The following is an 18,891-nucleotide window of genomic DNA, read 5'->3' as shown; positions in this document are numbered from 1 at the left end:
TAATATTTAAACGCCTTCAGTATCCCACAAAACTATTGTTGTAGGTTTTGAAAACATCAATATAATAAAACTCATCACTACATCTACACACAGGAGAATAGACGTTTTTATTTCATCGGGATATTTCTTCTTTCTCAGTCTTTCCAATTAGTTTTGTTTGTCGTTTGCCTCTTGATTAATATTACTAGCTGTTAATCGGAAAAAATCAAAGTTGATTGCAAATCCTTTTGCTCTGATGTTTGCTCGACTACGACTGCATCAGAGCTGGAAGTTGGCATCGCCGCTGCAGACATTCCAAGAGGTATAATTTTTATTTTTTTTTATTTTTATTTTGATTATAGAGGTTTTAACTTTAGGGTCATTCGCCTCTATTCAGGTTAGAGAAATTTCTTCTGGAAAAATCTCTAACCCTATGTGCGGGGTTGGAACTCGAACCCAGGGGAGCTGCGTACAAGGCTTAGGTATAATTGATATTAATACGTTCACTGAAACCCCTAATCATGGTTATTAATTAATAAACTGGGATATAAAGTTTCGTCATGGGTTCCAAAGGGAAGTTACTTGGTACCTCTATTGTTCACAATCTTATTAAAGAAGTTATGCTCATATTATTGGGAGAGAGAGTCTAGATTGTTTTTATTTGACTGTCATTGCGTTGATTATAGCCGACGCCTAAAATCGATGCTCTACTGAGAATTCTTGGAAAAGTGACCTCATTGGAAAACGAAAAAAAGCAGTTCTTCAAGAAAACCAATGAGTAATACTCCACCAATGCCCCGAATACATTGATTCCTTTTCGTGAAGATTTTCCCAACGATGATAATAATTATTAAATTTCATTTGTTTAATATATTTTCTATAATTTATTCAAGTTATTATGCGTGCAGAGCTCGAAACTGTGTTTATCCCACCCCTGGTTAGGTGCCTACTTCGCGTGAGCTCTGCAAACTAATGATCTAATTTGCTTTTGGCTTAATAGAATACACTCTCGATATATTTCATTAAAATTTAAGCATTAAAACTTATTCAATCATTTTCAAATATATTTTTCATCCGTTTGAGATAAAAACATGTTGGAGCTTTTAAAGAATGCTGAAAGCATTATCCCAATCAAAATTATTTTAGTTCCATTCAAGATAAGCACATTCTAATTCATGATCAATATTTTTCAGTCAACAAAACTGTTGTTCTGGTTCCAATCACAGTTTAAATCAAATTTCAATCGACAAGTTATCAAAATTATAAGTTTTACCTGTCATCTATTACGTATTTGAAGGATTCCATGAGAATCCGACCTACCGCAAAATATGTCCATCGTCGATTCGAACGAAACTTTACATTTGTGTTCCATGATTTTGTCTGGCAATTTCAATATTCTGATACAAGAGCAATTTTTCAAGAGGGCGTAGACGTTTCTACGTGCAATAATTTCAATTTTCTTGTTCAATTACACTATTTTATACAGTAAAACTATCGGAGAACAAAATACAGGTAATGAATACTTCTGTACGAAAAAAATATACACTGAAAAAAATGTTGTGTCACAACATTTTTTTCAGCGTATATTTTTTTCGTGCAGATGTATTCATTACCTGTAACTCGTTCTCAGATAGTTTTACCACTGACAAACAGACGTAACAGCTCGAAGAAAATTCTAAAAAAATCATCGCCCACGTTATACTAGCGACATCTGTTGAACACATCGCACAAAATGTGATTCTGGCAACCATGGGAATTTTTTTTTTCAACCGAAGTCCTGGCAACAATGCCCACACCGGTTGTCAACTGCAAGATAGTAGATGAAAGGTAGGAGCATTGTTGCAGTTGTTAAATTTGAACAGCGAAATAGAAAAAATCGCCTATGTCACGTAGTTCAATTTCCATAGCATAATAACTAGACACTTTATACACAGACTAGCGAAGTGTCAAAAATCGCAGCCAAACGGACTGTCAAAAAGTGCAGCCAAATGAGCATGAGGGTTTTGAAAGGGGGAGTGCAAGAGGAAGCCCATGCAAAGCTTATGAGAGCTTCCGTGATTCCAGTTTACAGGTTGCTAGTTTTATTGTTTTTCTCTCCGCTATATAAAGTGTCTGTAATAATAACTACAATTGACAAATTTAAAGAATGTAGAGCTAAGTCTGAATTTTTAAAATCCAACAACCATTTATTGTTACGGGAAGTTAGGCAACATCAAAATTGTTTTTCTTTTCGTGTAAAGAAATCAATTCTTATCGTTAATTGGTCGTAAGATTGATTTTTGTCTCTATTTACTCTTCTTTGTCGTCGCGCTTTTGGAATCCCGGAGACAACAGGAACTCTTTATTTTATTTTTCAAACTAGCGTTTGCTTTTACTATAAAAACAAGGTTATGTAGCCTAAAAAGTTGGCTGTGTTATCGAGGTAATTGGATCAAGACCGCAGAGAAACAACCCCTAAAATTTCCTTGCCAATATCAAGATCAATTCGCATCAACGGTTTCATTTTTAGTTTTTCGTAAATGAAAATTCACTATGTAGGTTATGGGAGAATTTAATTTTATAAAATTCTAAGCTGATGGTTCGCCACGATGATTCTGCATACGAGTACATGACACTACTTTCCCTTTCAACGAAATCTTTGATCTTTCTCTTCAGTGCAAACTATGCTCGATGTGTTGGTCTTCTACGGAACTGTATCCTAACGCAACCTAAATATGTAGTTATTATCATTCATAATAATCTCACGACTTGATGTTTTATCACTTGTTAGGTTGCGACTGATCATTAAACATATCTAGATTGAATATGGCCTCATCATATCTTTAGTTTCCATAGCATAAATTGGCAAGATCTTAAAATGTATCTGCTCACCGATCGACATCGTGCAGGAAACTACGAGATGATTTTGAACAATTCTTGCCTTGGACACTTCGTCAGGAATACATTTCACATTTCTGGACCATTGTTGTCATTTTCCTTCGATAAAACAAACGAATATGAAGGAGAAAAACAAATAATGTGGTGGGCTTTTCTGTACCCAGAGGTTTTGATTCGGTTCAGTCATAATTATTTTTATCGGTAGTTTCGAAATAATAAAGTAGGGTGATGAGCCTATTTTGGCACCATTATGGAGAGGGTCGCACTATTTTTTGAATAACTTAAAAAGAAGCCATATTACCTATAACTTTTTTCAGAATAAAGTATCAGTGTACTGTTTCTTAAACATCTGTATAATGCTTATTTGGCAGAATTGTCTCAATTTTCAGCATAAATGAAAATAAATGTTCTATTCTGTGCATCTATTCCCACCTGAACGTTCCAATTATCGCCTCATGGGTGTGCCGATTTCCACCTCATCGAAAAACAATCTAGTTGAAACGCAATGCCTCATATTTCATTTGCGTCGATTCTAACTAGGTATCCAGATCATGGACGCCAACGCGTGATTTGTAAAACGAATTATTCTGCTTTTTTCAGCCGATCAAAACAAACGTAAACATTACGCACACGAAAGAAACTCATCAGCTGTTAGTAGAAGAGCGCCCAGAACTGCGCATGCAGGAAATAACCATGCGAAAGTTAACAACTGGAATATAAAGTTCACATCACACATTACTTCCTCCCGATCCAAATTGTATGTGCAGATGAAAATAAAATATCTGCGATCAACAATTAGTTGAATAACTTGAAATAATTGATTACTTATACCTGAAATTGCATAACATTATGTTTTCAAGTTCATGTTTTGGTTTGGCCGCACTGGTCATTCTTTTCTGTATGATGGATGCAAAAAGTTGGTTTTGATTGTGGTAGTGTATCAGCAAAACATGCCAATAATAGGAACCCCCGTATTTAGTTTTATCCTATTATAACACTAGGCCTATTCTAGTGTTTGACGAGTGCTTTTAAAGCGAAATAATCGTAAAAAGGTTCTCCAGCTAAAATAAAGGTATGTATCAGTGCAATATTTAATATATTTGTGCCGGAATAACGAGATATGAGGCGGTAAATGCTGGCTCGAAAGTGTTTATTTTGCTAAGCGCCGTTGCGTCCTGTTTCGGTTCACTACGCGAGTGAGGCGGATCAGCAGATATTTCAATAAGGTGATTTTGTTTTAATTAAAAGTTGGATTTAGTGGATAGTTCTGAATACGTATGTGCACAACAAATAAAGAATATAACTTGAGCTTTTATTGCACACCTGTTTTAGCCAAATCGATATTGTCATTATCTCATATGCTTGGTTCGAAACCAAGGGGTACGAAATAGGGTCACAATAGGCTCTACTGCCATAATAGGCACATCACCCTATCACTAAGTATTCGAATCGGAATATCCGTGGTGAAGTTCATCCTTTTCTCTCTTTTCAACGTGCACAAAAGAATCAGCATGCTTGTTCGGATCTTTATGTTTATTTATTTTATGGGTCGCGGACGCCATGTTCAATTTGACGTGTATAAAACTAATACATTCAAAAGTGACGAATACTTCCACCTTTTTACATTTCTTACAAAAGAAATGTATAGAATTCGCTCAAACTTTTTCCCCTTCATCTTGGTTTTCGGGTGCTTGCGGTAACGAAGTGACGCATTATGGCTATGTGTCAAAATCGCTTCACAAGCGCCACGCTCGGTCAGGTGGCGCATTTTTCATAATTCAAATCGACCGTTTTTTCTATGGGCGATGAAAATTCATCTCGTGTTACGTCTGTTTGTCTGTGGTTTTACTGTATAAAATAGCGTAATCGAACAAAAAAAATTGAAATTATTGCACGTAGAAACGTTTACGCTCTTTTAACCCTTTCATACCCAACTTTTTTCTAGTGCATGTAGTGTGCATTCAAAACTATTTTTCGTTGAAAACGGTGGGGTCAAGAAACACGAAAAGCCTCTTTTCATAAAGATAGGTGCTTCCATAGCAGTGATAGAAGCTGGTCAATTTTTACCTTCCAATGCTCAATACAATTCTCCTGGAATATTTACAATAGTCCACTTGCGTGGAAAACGTAGCCAAAGAAACTGTAAATTGATATGTTTTATTAGTTTTCAATAATATTGTATCGTTACAAAGATATATGAAAAATTTATCTTCCGTCGTCAACGTAAACTGTCCCTGGCAGCACTGCTCCATCGGAATCCTGTCAGACTAATTGCAATAACTTCAGTTCTAGAGCTGATTTTTGTAACTGTTAATACTGAAATGAAATGCAATAATCACATTAATGAGCCTTACTTGTTTTTGTGAGCAAATCTCGCCTCAATCAAAAGTTATAGCTGTTTAAAAACGTTGTAGTCCACAAACAACATGGGCATAGGGGTGGGCGTAGCGTAGTTGGTAAATTGATTGCCTTGTACGCAGCGCACCCGGGTTCGAGTCCCGACCCCGCACATAGGGTTAGAAATTTTTCATAAGAGATTTTTCTAACCCGAAGAGGCGAATGACCTTAAGGTTAAAACCCCTATAAGCGAAATAAAAAAATAAAATAAAAAAAAACATGGGCATGAATGGGTTAAAAAATTACGCTTGAGTCAAAATAATCTTATTGACTGTGGAAAATGTTTAGTCTTCCTTGCCGGTTGAACCTGTAAAGTTTTATCGGAATCTAAGATGGTCGGTCACGATTTTAGAGATTTTCGGACGGACCTTCGTTGAATTCCTCATTTGTTGAAATATTTTTCTAATTCTATGCCGAAATCGAGATATGTGTCGACGATACTGCAGAAAAAACAACTCATCGTCCCAATCAAGATCATTTACCCTAGTAATTTTTAGTTGAAAACGAAGATCTAGTTGAAATATTTTTAATCTCATTTGAAAGCGAAAATAGTTGTCAATTGATCGGTAAATGGACCTGGCACGGTACTGAGTGTTTTTAAACGACTCTTACATCGTAGAGCTCTGACTGTGCCTTTTTGTTTTCCAAAAGTGTAGATTCTTGAAGTATTAGTTGTAATATTACTTTACAAAAAGATCATATTCTAATGTGTTTTTTCTCTACTCTATATTCCAGATTCACCATAATCGGGCAAAAGTAAGTTATTTTTAAAAACATTTTCAGCCAACTATTTCATTAGGATAGTTTTAAGTGCATAATTTAAGCAGAATATAAATATAAGGTAATAAGGCAGACGTTCTCTATCACACCAGACATGTAACTAGCATACGGAGTGGATTCTGAGTTCAACTCAAGCACAACACAAAACAGCAAAAAGCATGTATTCTTCACTTCCGAAGGAATAAAGAACGCTACTGATAAAGCCTATAGCTCTTTACCACGCTGGTTCGGGAACAATAACATTTAGTATAGCTCCCTGTACATGGAATCGTATGGCGAACCAGAAATCTGAATACGCAATTACATTACTGCAGAGTAGTTACACATCAAATGATATGAAGTTCCGTAATCGGGTTCACAAAGATCACACGAATAATACGCAGTACGCTGAATAATACACATTTAGTTGAACTCGGCGATTTCCTGTTCAACCGAGTAATAAAAGTTGCAAAAATGCTAGAATGCACCAATTGTGCTAGGAAACATAGAACAAATCTTTTAACATTTTCAGGCACGTATAAGACAGAAAAGTTTTTGTTTGAATGTAACTTTGAAAACTACGACATTCGGATGCAGCTTATCTCCTTTATCCAACAATCCGAAAGTGGTAAAACTGGTTATGGACCAATGAAATCAGTCGCAACGCCTGTTCCAGACAAATCGTCCGCCAACGCATTTACAGCAGCGATGCCAACCTTCCAGTTTAAACTAGATTCTTCCAGTTTTTTACAACATGCAGTCAAACAAACACTTGGGAAAATATTCCAGTTTTTTGAAATTTGAGCCAGCTTTATCCAGTTTTTTGTTAATATTCATTTATTTAGTTTTTTTTCCTCACAAATCATAATTTGAATCATAGAATTTTCAAGCAAGCCATGGGATGATGCCGATTGCCCCAGAATAAGATTTTAATGAACTCTTATTACACCACTTGTAAGTAAAACGGTTCGGGAATATACATTTTGATTCGATTTTAAATGAATTTTACTCAAACATAAAGGTGGCAGTCTAATATTTTGATGAACATTTGCTGAATTCTCAGCTGGTTGCTTTGGTTGTATCTAAAGAAAGGTTTAAGCGCATCATCAAGTTTAGCAAATAGTCTTAAATTTAGAATTTTGTGGATGTATAGATTGAAACCTTCAAAACAGTAAAATTCGATTAACTATTACAATTACAATCAAATTCGAATGTTTTAATTTTTTTTTTTAATTTGGTCAACAACATCAAAAAACCGACTCAAATTTAAAAGGTATACGTGTTTACTTAAAATTACGTTCATTGAATAGTTGACTTTAACACTACAAGGGTAAAGTAGGTTTTTTTTCTAGCATACAGTTTATTCCAGTTTTTTTTAAGAAAGGTTCCAGTTTTTTTGAAAAAAATGTTGGCAACGCTGATTAACAGTAATACCGGAATCACCGGCTACCCATAAAGGTAGATGGCATTTGAAATGCTGAATTTTTCAATTTGAGTTCAACATAATTGCGATCATTCGTTTTCAAGCGTTCGGTCGAGACACAAGTGTACTGTTGCCAGTCTGTGTAGTGTATAGCGACAAAGAATAGTGCTAATCCGCGTTTAAGGTTATCTTGCGCACTCTCTGCCTCATCGCGGTTTCAGTATTTTTCCCTTCTTTTGTGTTTCTGTTTTTGAGTACCGTTAGCCGACCAGTGACCAGTGAAGTTGTGTTCTTCTATTAAACCATCTGGATACAATTACATAGAGGAGACCGGGCCTATTTGGCAGTGTTTTCATTTTATACCGCTTTCATTTTGGTAGATCTTACAAACTAGAACACGTTGCATGAAAGGGCAGACTGTTGGCCACATCTCAGAATTTTATGAAAATGTTTGATACGTTGTCTTCATTTCTAGAGACAAAAATATGTGACGCGGAAAAGCAACCAAATTGGCGGAATACCAGAAAATAAGTAATCAAATGGAAATTCGATTACAACAGTGGTCCATATGTAATGTGCCGACAGTCTTTTTAATAAAACTGTATATTATTCGACACTTTTCATTATATTTCAGTCTTAATACCAAGTCATTTTGACTTCGACGAGTACTCCATATTCAAAAGCAAATTTTCGAAATTTTTCAGGCGATTGTCCGAAATAATTGTCCCCTGCATTGACAAGAGACATGAGAGAAAGTTTCTCTTACTTTGGAGTGAATTCCACGAATGAAAATATTTGATGGTTATGTTTGCATTGTAAATAGTATCGCCAACTTGCTCCATGAGCATCACCGCCAACTTACCCCAACCGCACATCTTATAAAAAATGATTTTAAAAAATTACTTTTGTGTATGGATAGGTATAATATCTATACGGATGCTGAAAGAGCTTTTCACGCACTATCGAAAAATATAATCATTCGGGGAATAGATTGGTAACTATCTTAAATAACACAAAATGTTTAAAATTAAGAAAATTTACAAAGCATGCTCAAAAACACAATATCGCCCACAGCTTCTACAAAACAAAATGTTGTGCAACAAAAACACATTGGATAATGAGGTTTACATTACTTGAGGTTAACAACGAGAGACAGCGCTTTATGTCTAATAGAAACGGAAAAAAGAGGATTCCGCCAACTTACCCCAACCGCTAACTAGCCCGGGCTCCCCTACACAAGTTAAGTATTATTTTACGTTTCCCCTTCTTGGTTCTCCTACTAACGTGTACTGGGCAATAAGCCCGTGCAAAAATGACTTCCCCTGACGGCGGTTCATCTCAAGCTGAGATGGACATCGAAACAAAATCGGCTTCCCGGCTTAAAGTATATCCAAGCTCGGCCACCGGGTCTTTCGTGGTCTTCTTCCGGACCAAAGACAAAAAGTGTTTGAGTTTGCTGCAGATTTCTCGAGCTCTGACGGACCGGTATTCGGCTGTGACAGAAATATCGAAAATTCGCCCCGATCAGCTTCGAGTGGTTGTAAACAGTTTAACTCAGGCAAAAGATATTGCTGGCTATGGGCCCTTTACGAAGGAGTACAGGGTGTATATAACAGCTAACAGGGTTGAAGCCTGTGGGGTCGTTCCCGATTCGAGTCTGAGTTGCGAGGACCTGCTGAAATATGGAACAGGCTGTTTCAAAGACCCAATGCTTAAGCCAGTGAAGATACTGGAGTGGAAACGTTTGCATTTAGCATCAGTCGCAGCTGACGGGAAGTAAACATACGTCAAACTCCTATCGGGTGACCTTCGCCGGTTCTGCTCTACACAACTACCTCGTCTTTGAAAAGGTTCGTCTACCTGTTCGCCACTTTGTGCCGCTTCATGAACTGTAAATTGCAAACAATTGGACCACACAGCCTCCCATTATAGCAATAAGGACCGTTGTGGGAAATGCGATAGGAATCATGCGGATGATTCCTCTGGAAGGGATGTCGAAAAGTGTCTCCACTGTGGAACTACTGTGGAAACCCACTTGATCTTCCGGCATGTCCCGCGTACAAACAGCGCAACGAGAATCTTAAGCGTTCCCTTCAGGGACACTCTAAGCGATCGTTTGCAGAAATGCTTAAGATAGCTACGCTACCGGCCTCTACGAACATCTATACCAACTTGTCAACTGACGAAGGCGGCTGTGATGAACCCCAGGATGAGGGAACATCTTCTGCTGTGCCTAATCAGTAGAAAAAGGAGGAACATTTCCTCTTCTAAGCTGTAAAGTAAAAACTATATAAAAGTTATATAAATAAAACCCTTTTTTAAGAAACACCCTAAATCTCACATTTGAATTTCTCGTTCAATAGAAAATATGAAAGTGTTGTTCTAAAACTTCATTGAAGCTCTATTTCGTGCCGCTACAAAGTTCAATTTTAGATTTTGCTATAATTAGAAACACCCTTGCTTCTGTTCGAACGAAAACTTTACATATGTAACATATTATAAGGCTAAGTTATCTACTTTTGGCAAAAAGTTAAACTTCCTGCTGAATTTGCACGGTACTTAGTATAGATCGAATCATTTTTTTCCGTTGAAATGATATTACCGAGCGCTTCTTCGGGTTTACATACATGTGGTTCATCTTACACCAGTCAGCAAAGGCTTGAAGCTGCTGTTGGAAAAATCTGCAATCTGAATTATGTGAAAAATCCTGAGATCGTCCGCGAAGGACAATCGTGGAGGCTTCAGAATTAGATGTACATCTTTAAAGTATATCAGAAACATCAACAGTCCCAAGTGGCTTCCTTGAGGTATTCCTGACGTATAAGTGAATATAGGGCCCTGGCAATCTCCTATGACAACCGCTATTTCTCGGTCTGTGAGGTAATATCGAAACCACTGTAAAACACTACCATTTATTCCTAATCTCTCCATTTTTGCTATTGTGACATCGTGGTTTAGCTTATCAAAAGCGGCAGATAAGTCGGTGTAAACGACGTCGGATTGAGCGCGACGTTCCATACCTTCTGTTATGTAGGATGTTCAGCATAACAGGTTAGATGCAGTTGACCGCCCGGACGTGAAGCCATGTTGATCGTCACTTAGGTACTGCTTACAGTGAGCCTGAAGAAGTTCCATAATCACCAGCTCGAACATATTCGAGACAGCACTCAATGAAGTTATCCCACGGTAATTATTGACGTCTCGCTTATTGCTCATTTTATGAACTGGGGACATTTTTGCTGATTTCCAGAAAGATGGAAAAATACCTCTAGTAATAGATTCTCTAAAGATCTGAAGAAGCGAAGTTACCAAAACTTCGCTGTGCCTTTTCAGAAAAACGGAGAGGATGATTGATGACTTAAGTCGAGAGGAAGCTCAGGTAATCATCGTTGCAGTGACATCGATAGCACCCAGAGGTTGGCCCACAATTGGAGCTCTTATAGGAGCGAGTTTGATTTGCTCAATAGTTAATGCCTCATCTGTGAACATAGTCGCGAAGTTTTGCGAAAAAAGTGCACATATGTCTCGCGATTTGGTAGCTGTGTTCCCATTGAAAGTCATAGACGACGGCTATCCAGATTCCTTGTGCTGCTCGTTCACATATTTCCACTTCAGATTACGCTGAATATATTGCTGATATCGATAGAAACAGTGTTGACTGGCTCATTTGTACACATAGTTGAAACTGACGTAAAAGTCTCTGAGTGATATTGTGCTGAACTTGGTAAATCTCCGTAGGGCAGCTCTCTTGATAGACTTCAGTCGTCGCAGCGTAATCGTTTGCCATGGAGGGCAGGTTTGTCGATGGTGAATTTTCTTCGGAACTTGTCTGTCAATAACGTAGAACAGAATGTTGGAAAAAGTTTGAACTGTCGTTTCGACATCTTCGAGGTCCAAAATATTTTTCCAATCGATAGTGGTCAGCTGCGATGGTCAGCTTTACGGAAATTGTAAGAGACAGGAAGCGGTGATCTATCGAAATCATGCACCACAGAGCTGTCAATCGTGGCGATCGATGAAGGATGATGTGCCACTGGTTTTACTAGAGGAGAGGGAAGAAGCCTGATCGCTGACAAGATGAAGATGGAGATATTCTTATTGGTAATAGGATTGATTTGTAGTAACGTGGCTGAGCTATAGCTATCAAGTAGCCTCACTGCACCTGGGTGGAGAACGGAATGGTCCGAATCCAGATAAAGAAATCCATTACGGGAACATTTCCATGAAATGCTACGAAGATTAAAATCTCCTAGTACCTTGATCTCATCAACAGCGTTAGCATCTTCGAGGATGGTGAAAACTGAAGCGCAGTGTGCTCCAACATATTCGATATCACGAGCGCGGTCGGGTGGAACATACAACGCACACAAGTACAACTTACGGTCGCCAAGCTCGATAATCGTCCAACCTGCTCTAGACAAACCCAAGAAGTGTTCTCGACAATTCAAGCTGGTATTAACCGCTCCTAATACGCCGCCACCGTTGGATTTTCGGCTGAACACCTCGTATTCAGTACCGAACACCTGACTGGAAAGCGTGTCATCGTTCAACAGTGGCGGGTCCTGAGGGTCCAGATACCGTCCCCCGAAAATTTTAAACTTCTTGAGAAATTTTTAAATAGTTTCTATTTTAAATTCGTTCTAAATTCAAAATCTTTCTAGTCAGATTCAACCACCGAAACAGATTTTAATTAAATGAGGGTATTACATATTACGTATTGTACAATGAACATTTCAAAATCGAAATTTCGGACATCCTCCGAAATTTTTTTCTGGATCCGCTTCTGTCGTTCAACCATGTTTCGACGAAGACAATGATCTCAAAACTGTTATCGGAGACTGCAAGGCTGTATTGCTCAACGATTGAATTAATAATTTGGTACTATAGTAGCAGTTTATCTCGTCGTTGACCAATGCTGGAAATCGAAGAGCTTTGAGGCAAGGAAGAGTTCACAGATGCATTGTACTTGCCTGAGGTAGGTTTTCGGAAGACCCCTCGTCCCATCTCCACCACAGGACCGGGGCGGCTGCTGGTCGCTGGCAGGAAGGACTCGACTGTGGTGGGGAGACTAAGGGCTTCCTCGTGGCTGGCGGCAAATGTGAGTCCCGGTGACCGAAGAGACGACATTACGCGGGATGTATGCAATGCAGCTGGGCTAGGAGTCTCTCGTAAACAGCTGTGGTTCGCAAACAGGAAGAACGGCATCTGGTGCTGATACGGTACAATTAACGGAGAACTGGAATCGGGGAACATTTCAGCGCTTCAATTATTCAGAAAGGATGGGTACTTGCCGCAGAGGGAAGTTTGGAAGACCCTTTCTCCACTCCCGCACGCAGGACCAGGACGACTGGTGAACGTTGGCTGCAGTAGGTGGACTATGGCGGGGGATCGAGGGCTTCCATAATACAAGCTACGGTGCATCCCGGTATCCCATTAGCGAAATCTATCATGCTTAGACTGATCATGAAAAATTTCTATCAAGTAAGGATATGAAGTAGAATGCGATAAGTGTGAAAATAACAAAATCTTCTATCAACTAAGTCTCCACGTATGCCACATTTGCAACAAAGGTGGACCATATATCGTGATAACACGAAATACCATAATTTATTTCATGTCAATCCGTTAAGAGTAGATCTTCAGTGTATTTCTATTGCTTGATTAAACTTTTTGTGGCCGAATTTTTTTCTTAGCTTTCGTTTGTTTCAGATTTATATTGTAAAAAAGTATAGCATAGAAAATGGATAACTAACCATGTTATCGCATAATTAAGATCTGATTTTTCATCAATATGCGTTCATGTTAAACAAAATTAGAACAATGTTTATTTCTATCAATATCAGTCTGAAGTAGCTGTCCACCGATCTCCGCAGTAACACCGAAAGGCACGCTTCAATAATTAAACCAGTTTTTAATTATCTTATTCTTTTTATAACGTAAGCGAAATGTTAATACATTGCCCGAACAAATCGCTCAAGCCAAGGTCACATTAGTATGTAGTATCACATTCCGACATCAGAAACGTGTATTCAAAATTCAGACATGCGTGTGCGCTTCTGTTAATTTAGTGCTTCTCGTATTCGCAGATTTAATCTCAATTTTATACACTGATAGATTTTCGATTGCCGTAAAGGTCCTTAAAGGAGCATTCAGCTTTACACGTTCGAGCAAAAAAACACTTCCAAAAGTTTTCGATCTTCGACACGGTAGCAATCGACCGTTCGAAATTGACGTAAACAGGCTCTCGTCAACAGCCAGGTTTTTTTACCCTAACGCGGTGATTATTGGATACTGGAACTAGCTCAAATCGCAATCACATGCTCGGAGTATAGATACAAAAAAAACAGTAACACATTTTTCGTGCAAGCTAGCCAAACTCAAAAAGCCGGTCGCCGTCGGTCAGCGGCGTGACGAATGCTGCAAGATCAATTCGCGCGAGATGATGAAACTGAAATTGAAACTTCAATAAACGAAAATGATCGGACACGAGCCCTGCGGGGATGAATTAATCTTTTTTTTCCACTTGGTTCGTTAGGCCATTCGCTTCGGTACGGTGATCGATTCAACCTTGCAGATTTCAATATCCAAATAAATGTTGCTAAACTGCAGCCGGTGTGGTTTTTGATATTTATGCAAAAAACGGCCCGATTCTCGTCTGTTGGACACATAGTTGTACAAGGAGCGGTTTATTCGACACCTGTTGAACCTCCCGGTTGAGTTTTGCAATAACGTTTCTGGTCATGTAATTTTTGTGTGTGTGACCCACATTGGGAGATTGTGCAAGTGTACGAGTGGCTGTGGGTCCATTTTGATATAACGACAGTTCCAGAGCGATTTGTTCGGTTGAAAAAAGTTGCATTAGTTTACAAAACATTAGACAACGTTTTGCATTTTAACCATTTCGTCACACGAAAAATGATAGGCAATATACTGATAAAAATTTCTAACTTTTCGATCACAAATGCTAAAACTTGCTTATGAAGCAAATACTAAAACTTTTAAACCACCGACAAACGCACCGGGGACGTTTGTCAAGCGTAAGAATTTGACAGTTTCGTTGCCACAGTGGAGGACAGTTATGTAATACAGATACCCTTTCAGATTGTCGGCTATTTTGTGTCCACTTGGATACCATTAATGGCAGAAAATTAAGTGTGAGAGTAGCTTAGTTTGCTTCAAATTAGCGGCGCCCGATCTGCAATTGTGCCAAAGTCGAACGGAACCAGCCGCAAAAGACGGAAACGGTGAAAATGTGCTTTCGAATAGCTTTCAAATTACCACCAGCACGGCAACAGTTCTCTGTTGTTAGCCCCGGGTAGTTTATTCGAGCGCTGACGGTGCTGCATCATCGAGTCTAGTTCTTTATTGGAATCAAATTTTCATTACCATATTTATTCAACAGGACTGCCAATTTCCCTCCAGAAATCACGTGATTGATTCCCTGAACGCGGACCCATTTGCACTGGTACTCAAAAATGATTTCGCTAGAGTTTCTGAACTGTGCACTTGCCCTAAACGTTAACAAGCCAATGATGTTCGACACAAAAACTGTCAAACTATGTTTTGACGTAGGACTACGTCTGTGTTTTCGATATGGGGGTGCACTCTGCAAATTCTACAAAAATGGTATGTAACGAAAAGTGGTCCAATTTTAAACGCATATAATTCAGCCATCTCACGATAAATTTTCAAATTTTTTGCACAAATTGCCCCGAAATACTTCTAAGAATAGATTCCAACAGATAAACCCAAACATTTTTGATATCATAGCATTAAAAAATTAAATAATATACAACCTTGTCAAAATATCGCGCATTAACACACAGAAGATAGCGCTTCCCAAGCCCTGTACGACAGATTGGTGTACCTAGCGCGCTACGCTTCTATGAATGACGTCATCATCGACTTTTTAAAGAACGGACTTGGCCAGACACGCTCAGTTCCCTATTGAACGGCTGGCGAAGCAGATTACGGTGCTGTGTTTTTTTACAGCCAGTGTAGCTGAGTTAGAAGTCCGTTACACTGGCTGTGGAGGGACGCTACACTGTGTCGTCCAACAGGCGACCGCTCCAACTGCTTCCTAAATGCCGCTGTAATGTTGCCAGTAAATTTTTGGTTTAACTAGCACATGTATTTGCTATTTGCGCTTGAAATTAAGTAATGTAGTGGTAGTAATAAGCTTCCCATTTTGGTTTAAACGCAAGGACAGTTTATAAAACAGGATTTGATTAATTAGTTTAGCTCATCCCAGCAATTTTATCAATTCTGTAATTTAAAAGGAATTTTACGGAACTTGATGAATTTGGTTCCACTTGCAACTGGTATAATAAACCTGCACAAAGTGTTACATAACGCAGGGCTGTTTTTGGGTCAAAATGTGTTATCATCCAGCCCTTCGCTATGCAAAATTACGATATTATGACAGATGGGCTAAGCGCGGCCGTTCCTTTCAATCGGGAATGGCCGCGTTAAATTTTGGTGAAATGCGCTAATAGTGTCGTGGTGGTACTAGTTGTCTCTTTCGCTCTACCCATCATCATCACCGTTGACTCATTTTGCATTGTACGTTTGGGTTCAATGTTTGGGGCGAATGTGTCGGTAGGTAGGGGAACTGGCGGTAAAATGAACACGTTAAGCAAAGTCATTATTTTCTAACTAATAAGTGAATGAGATATTACAATCACCTTATATGTTTCTTGTTAGACATGTTTTGTACATATCTGGTAAAAATACTTCGTCATAAACACATTTTTTCAAACATGATTCTTGATTTCTAACAATATCCAAAAATGAGACATGTTTATAGCGAGTGGGTAAATTGAACATGTGGCGGTGGTAAAATGAACAGCTTCTGGTGACTTGCAAAATGTCCTGTATGTATGCAATGCGCAGCGTTGGAAAGCATTTTTCCGATCAATGCTAATATCCCATGAGATGTGATTATATTGTCTAAAATTTGATTTTTCTACACCGGTCTGGGTGTTTTTCCCACACACTAAGTACTAAGAAAATAAATATTTTACATTAAGTAGTATAGTCCTACGTCTACAGTTCGTGCAACCCCATAGGGCTGTCCATTGTAGTTTTTTAAATCATTCATCGCCATTTATCTGAACTATTTTGGCAGTGGCGTAGTAAGAAAATTTTTCGTGGAGGGAATGAATTTTTTTTGTATATATATGAAAAAATGTTCAAAAGCATTCTGAGCAGGAAAAAAATGTTCAAAAACCAACAACTCAGGGAACGGGTTTGGGTAGTCAAGGTAGGAAAGCTAGCTGTTGGTATAGAATGGTTGGTCCCCTACGAGGACAATCTGGGCGGCAAACTTCAGACAGTCTAATTTACTGAGCCCTTCAGTTCCCTTGTGCCATTCAGTACCACTTCCTCGTTGAGCTTCCGATTGATTCGCGAACTACTCGGTCTAGTTTCCGACGATAAATCTAGCCTACTCCAACGAAAAGTTCCCCGGCGAGAGAAGTTCGAACCAACCAGCCAGGTGCTGCGGTCAGTTCGGCGATTCCGGTAGAGTATGGCATCCGGTTTGCTGGAGCCCCGGTGCGACTGGTGGTGTATCGTCGCGGTCTACACGGTCTCGTTCCCGGCGGTGAATCTGACTGTAAGCTGACGGAGAGGTCTCAGACAAAAGAAATTCTCCCGATACCGATTCTTGTTTGGTTTCAGTACCACAACTTCTTGAGCCCTTTGACTCCGTAACCGGTGCCATTTAGCACCGCAACTCCTTTAAGCCATTTAGTTCTCTTCTTGGGCCATTTAGCACTACTTCCTTGATGGTCCATTCAGTCCCCCACTTGTTCGCGAACAACTCGGTCTAGTCCCCGACGATGAACCTGACCTACTCCGACAGAGAATTCCCCGGCGAGAGAAGTCTCCCGAGATCGAGCTAATCAGCTAGGTGCTGAGGTCAGTTCGGCGATTCTGGTGAAGCAGGGTATCCGATGCACTGGTGCGCCGATGACCCGCGAATAGTGGTGTCTCGTCGCTGTCTATTCAGTCTAGTCCCCAGCGGTGAATCTAGCTTACGCTAACGGAGAGTTCCCTGGCGAAAAAAGTTTTCCCAATATCGATTCTTCTTTGGTTTTCGCTATTTTTCTATCGGAAAATGGGGGCCGGTGGGGTGCCGTGGTGAGTCTGTCGAATCCTCATGGAGCGTGACGTCCGGTTCGCTGGCGTTTCTACGACCCATACTCGCTGCTCTGTTGCAGTCTATTCGACTAGTCCTCGGTGGTGTATCTAGCTTATACCTGCGGAGAGTTCCCTGGCGGTGATTGCTCTCCCGAAACCGTTGTTCGATGACCATTCCGCTGTAAGACGGTCGTGATCTACATCAACGGTTCTCAACCTTTTTCGTACCACGGACCCCTTAGATATCACATTGGTTGCTGCGGACCCCACAGATAAACATCAATTTTATATGCTATGAATATGTTATTTTCAATTTGTTAGGAAACAAGATTTGAAATGTCAATATGCACTCGGAAAATATATTTTTCTTCGCGGACTCCCAGTAATGACTTCGCGGCCCCCTAGGGGCCCGCGGACCCCAGGTTGAGAATCACTGATCTACATCATATCTCTGTTTACTGCGTTTCACGTCTCTACGTCGCTTGTCATTCTGTAGGCTACATTATCCGGGTTGATGTCCGGTCCTCCCATTTTAAGTAGCTCCCTGCACGTCACTTCAAACCTCGGACATTCAAAGACTCTCCTCGGACATTCAAAGACTTCAAACCTCGGACATTCAAAGACGCTCCAGGCACAGTGTTGACGTTGCGTACCCACACCGATGAAGATACTCTTTAAGCAGCCGTGGCTCGGTAGAAGCTGTTTCAGGTGGAAGGTCATCTCTCCGTGCTTTCTATTGACCCACGTCGACAGGTTTGGATGAGCCGGTAGGTCCACTTTGCTTTCTCCGTATTATCACATTCCTGCTGCTGTGTCACCATCGAATCGATTCTCATCATCTTCCTCACGTTTCTGACGTTTCATCGATTGTAGCACTTGATATCCTCCGTCAGGGTAATGCAGATGGGGATCATCTCGGCGTCAAGGCATACTGCCTCCGGTACGTAATCGCAACTCGTACGACCAGCAGTCGACGCGTCCTGTTCAGCTTTTCGCGGTTTCACTTGGTTTTCAGCGCCGCACCCCAAGCAGGAGCCCCATATCGCAGTATCGATGACGAAACACTAGATAAAGACCCGACATTTCGCATGTGTAATCAACGTGGTTGTTAAAGCTCAATCAGTCGTCGATTATCACTCCCATTTGCTCCAATGCACGCTTCGATGCACTCACAAGACCTTCGATGGTGATCTGTATCCGCTGAACCGCTTTGCAGTTGCTGTGCAACAACAAATCCGTCTTGTAGTGAGCTATTTGCAGCTTGACCCATTCATCCAGCTCTCGATAGCATCTATTGTCTCCGTCACCGACAC

The 18,891-nt window shown here is 39.8% G+C and overlaps 1 protein-coding gene across 1 annotated transcript in view; it reads left to right on the top strand.

Moving 5' to 3' along the window:
* Positions 1–18,891, top strand: part of LOC131682254 (rho GTPase-activating protein conundrum) — a 324,666-nt gene that overhangs the window by 174,361 nt on the left and 131,414 nt on the right. The window contains exon 4 of the mRNA XM_058963609.1: positions 5,989–6,009. The gene's annotated coding sequence lies outside the window, so the exon portion shown is untranslated. The remainder of the gene's footprint in view (positions 1–5,988; positions 6,010–18,891) is intronic.

Source organism: Topomyia yanbarensis, chromosome 2 (genome assembly GCF_030247195.1).
Source record: "Topomyia yanbarensis strain Yona2022 chromosome 2, ASM3024719v1, whole genome shotgun sequence".
NCBI classification, from domain to species: domain Eukaryota; kingdom Metazoa; phylum Arthropoda; class Insecta; order Diptera; family Culicidae; genus Topomyia; species Topomyia yanbarensis.
The sequence above is the reverse complement of the archived record's forward strand: the minus strand, read 5'-3'. Positions and strand labels throughout refer to the sequence as shown.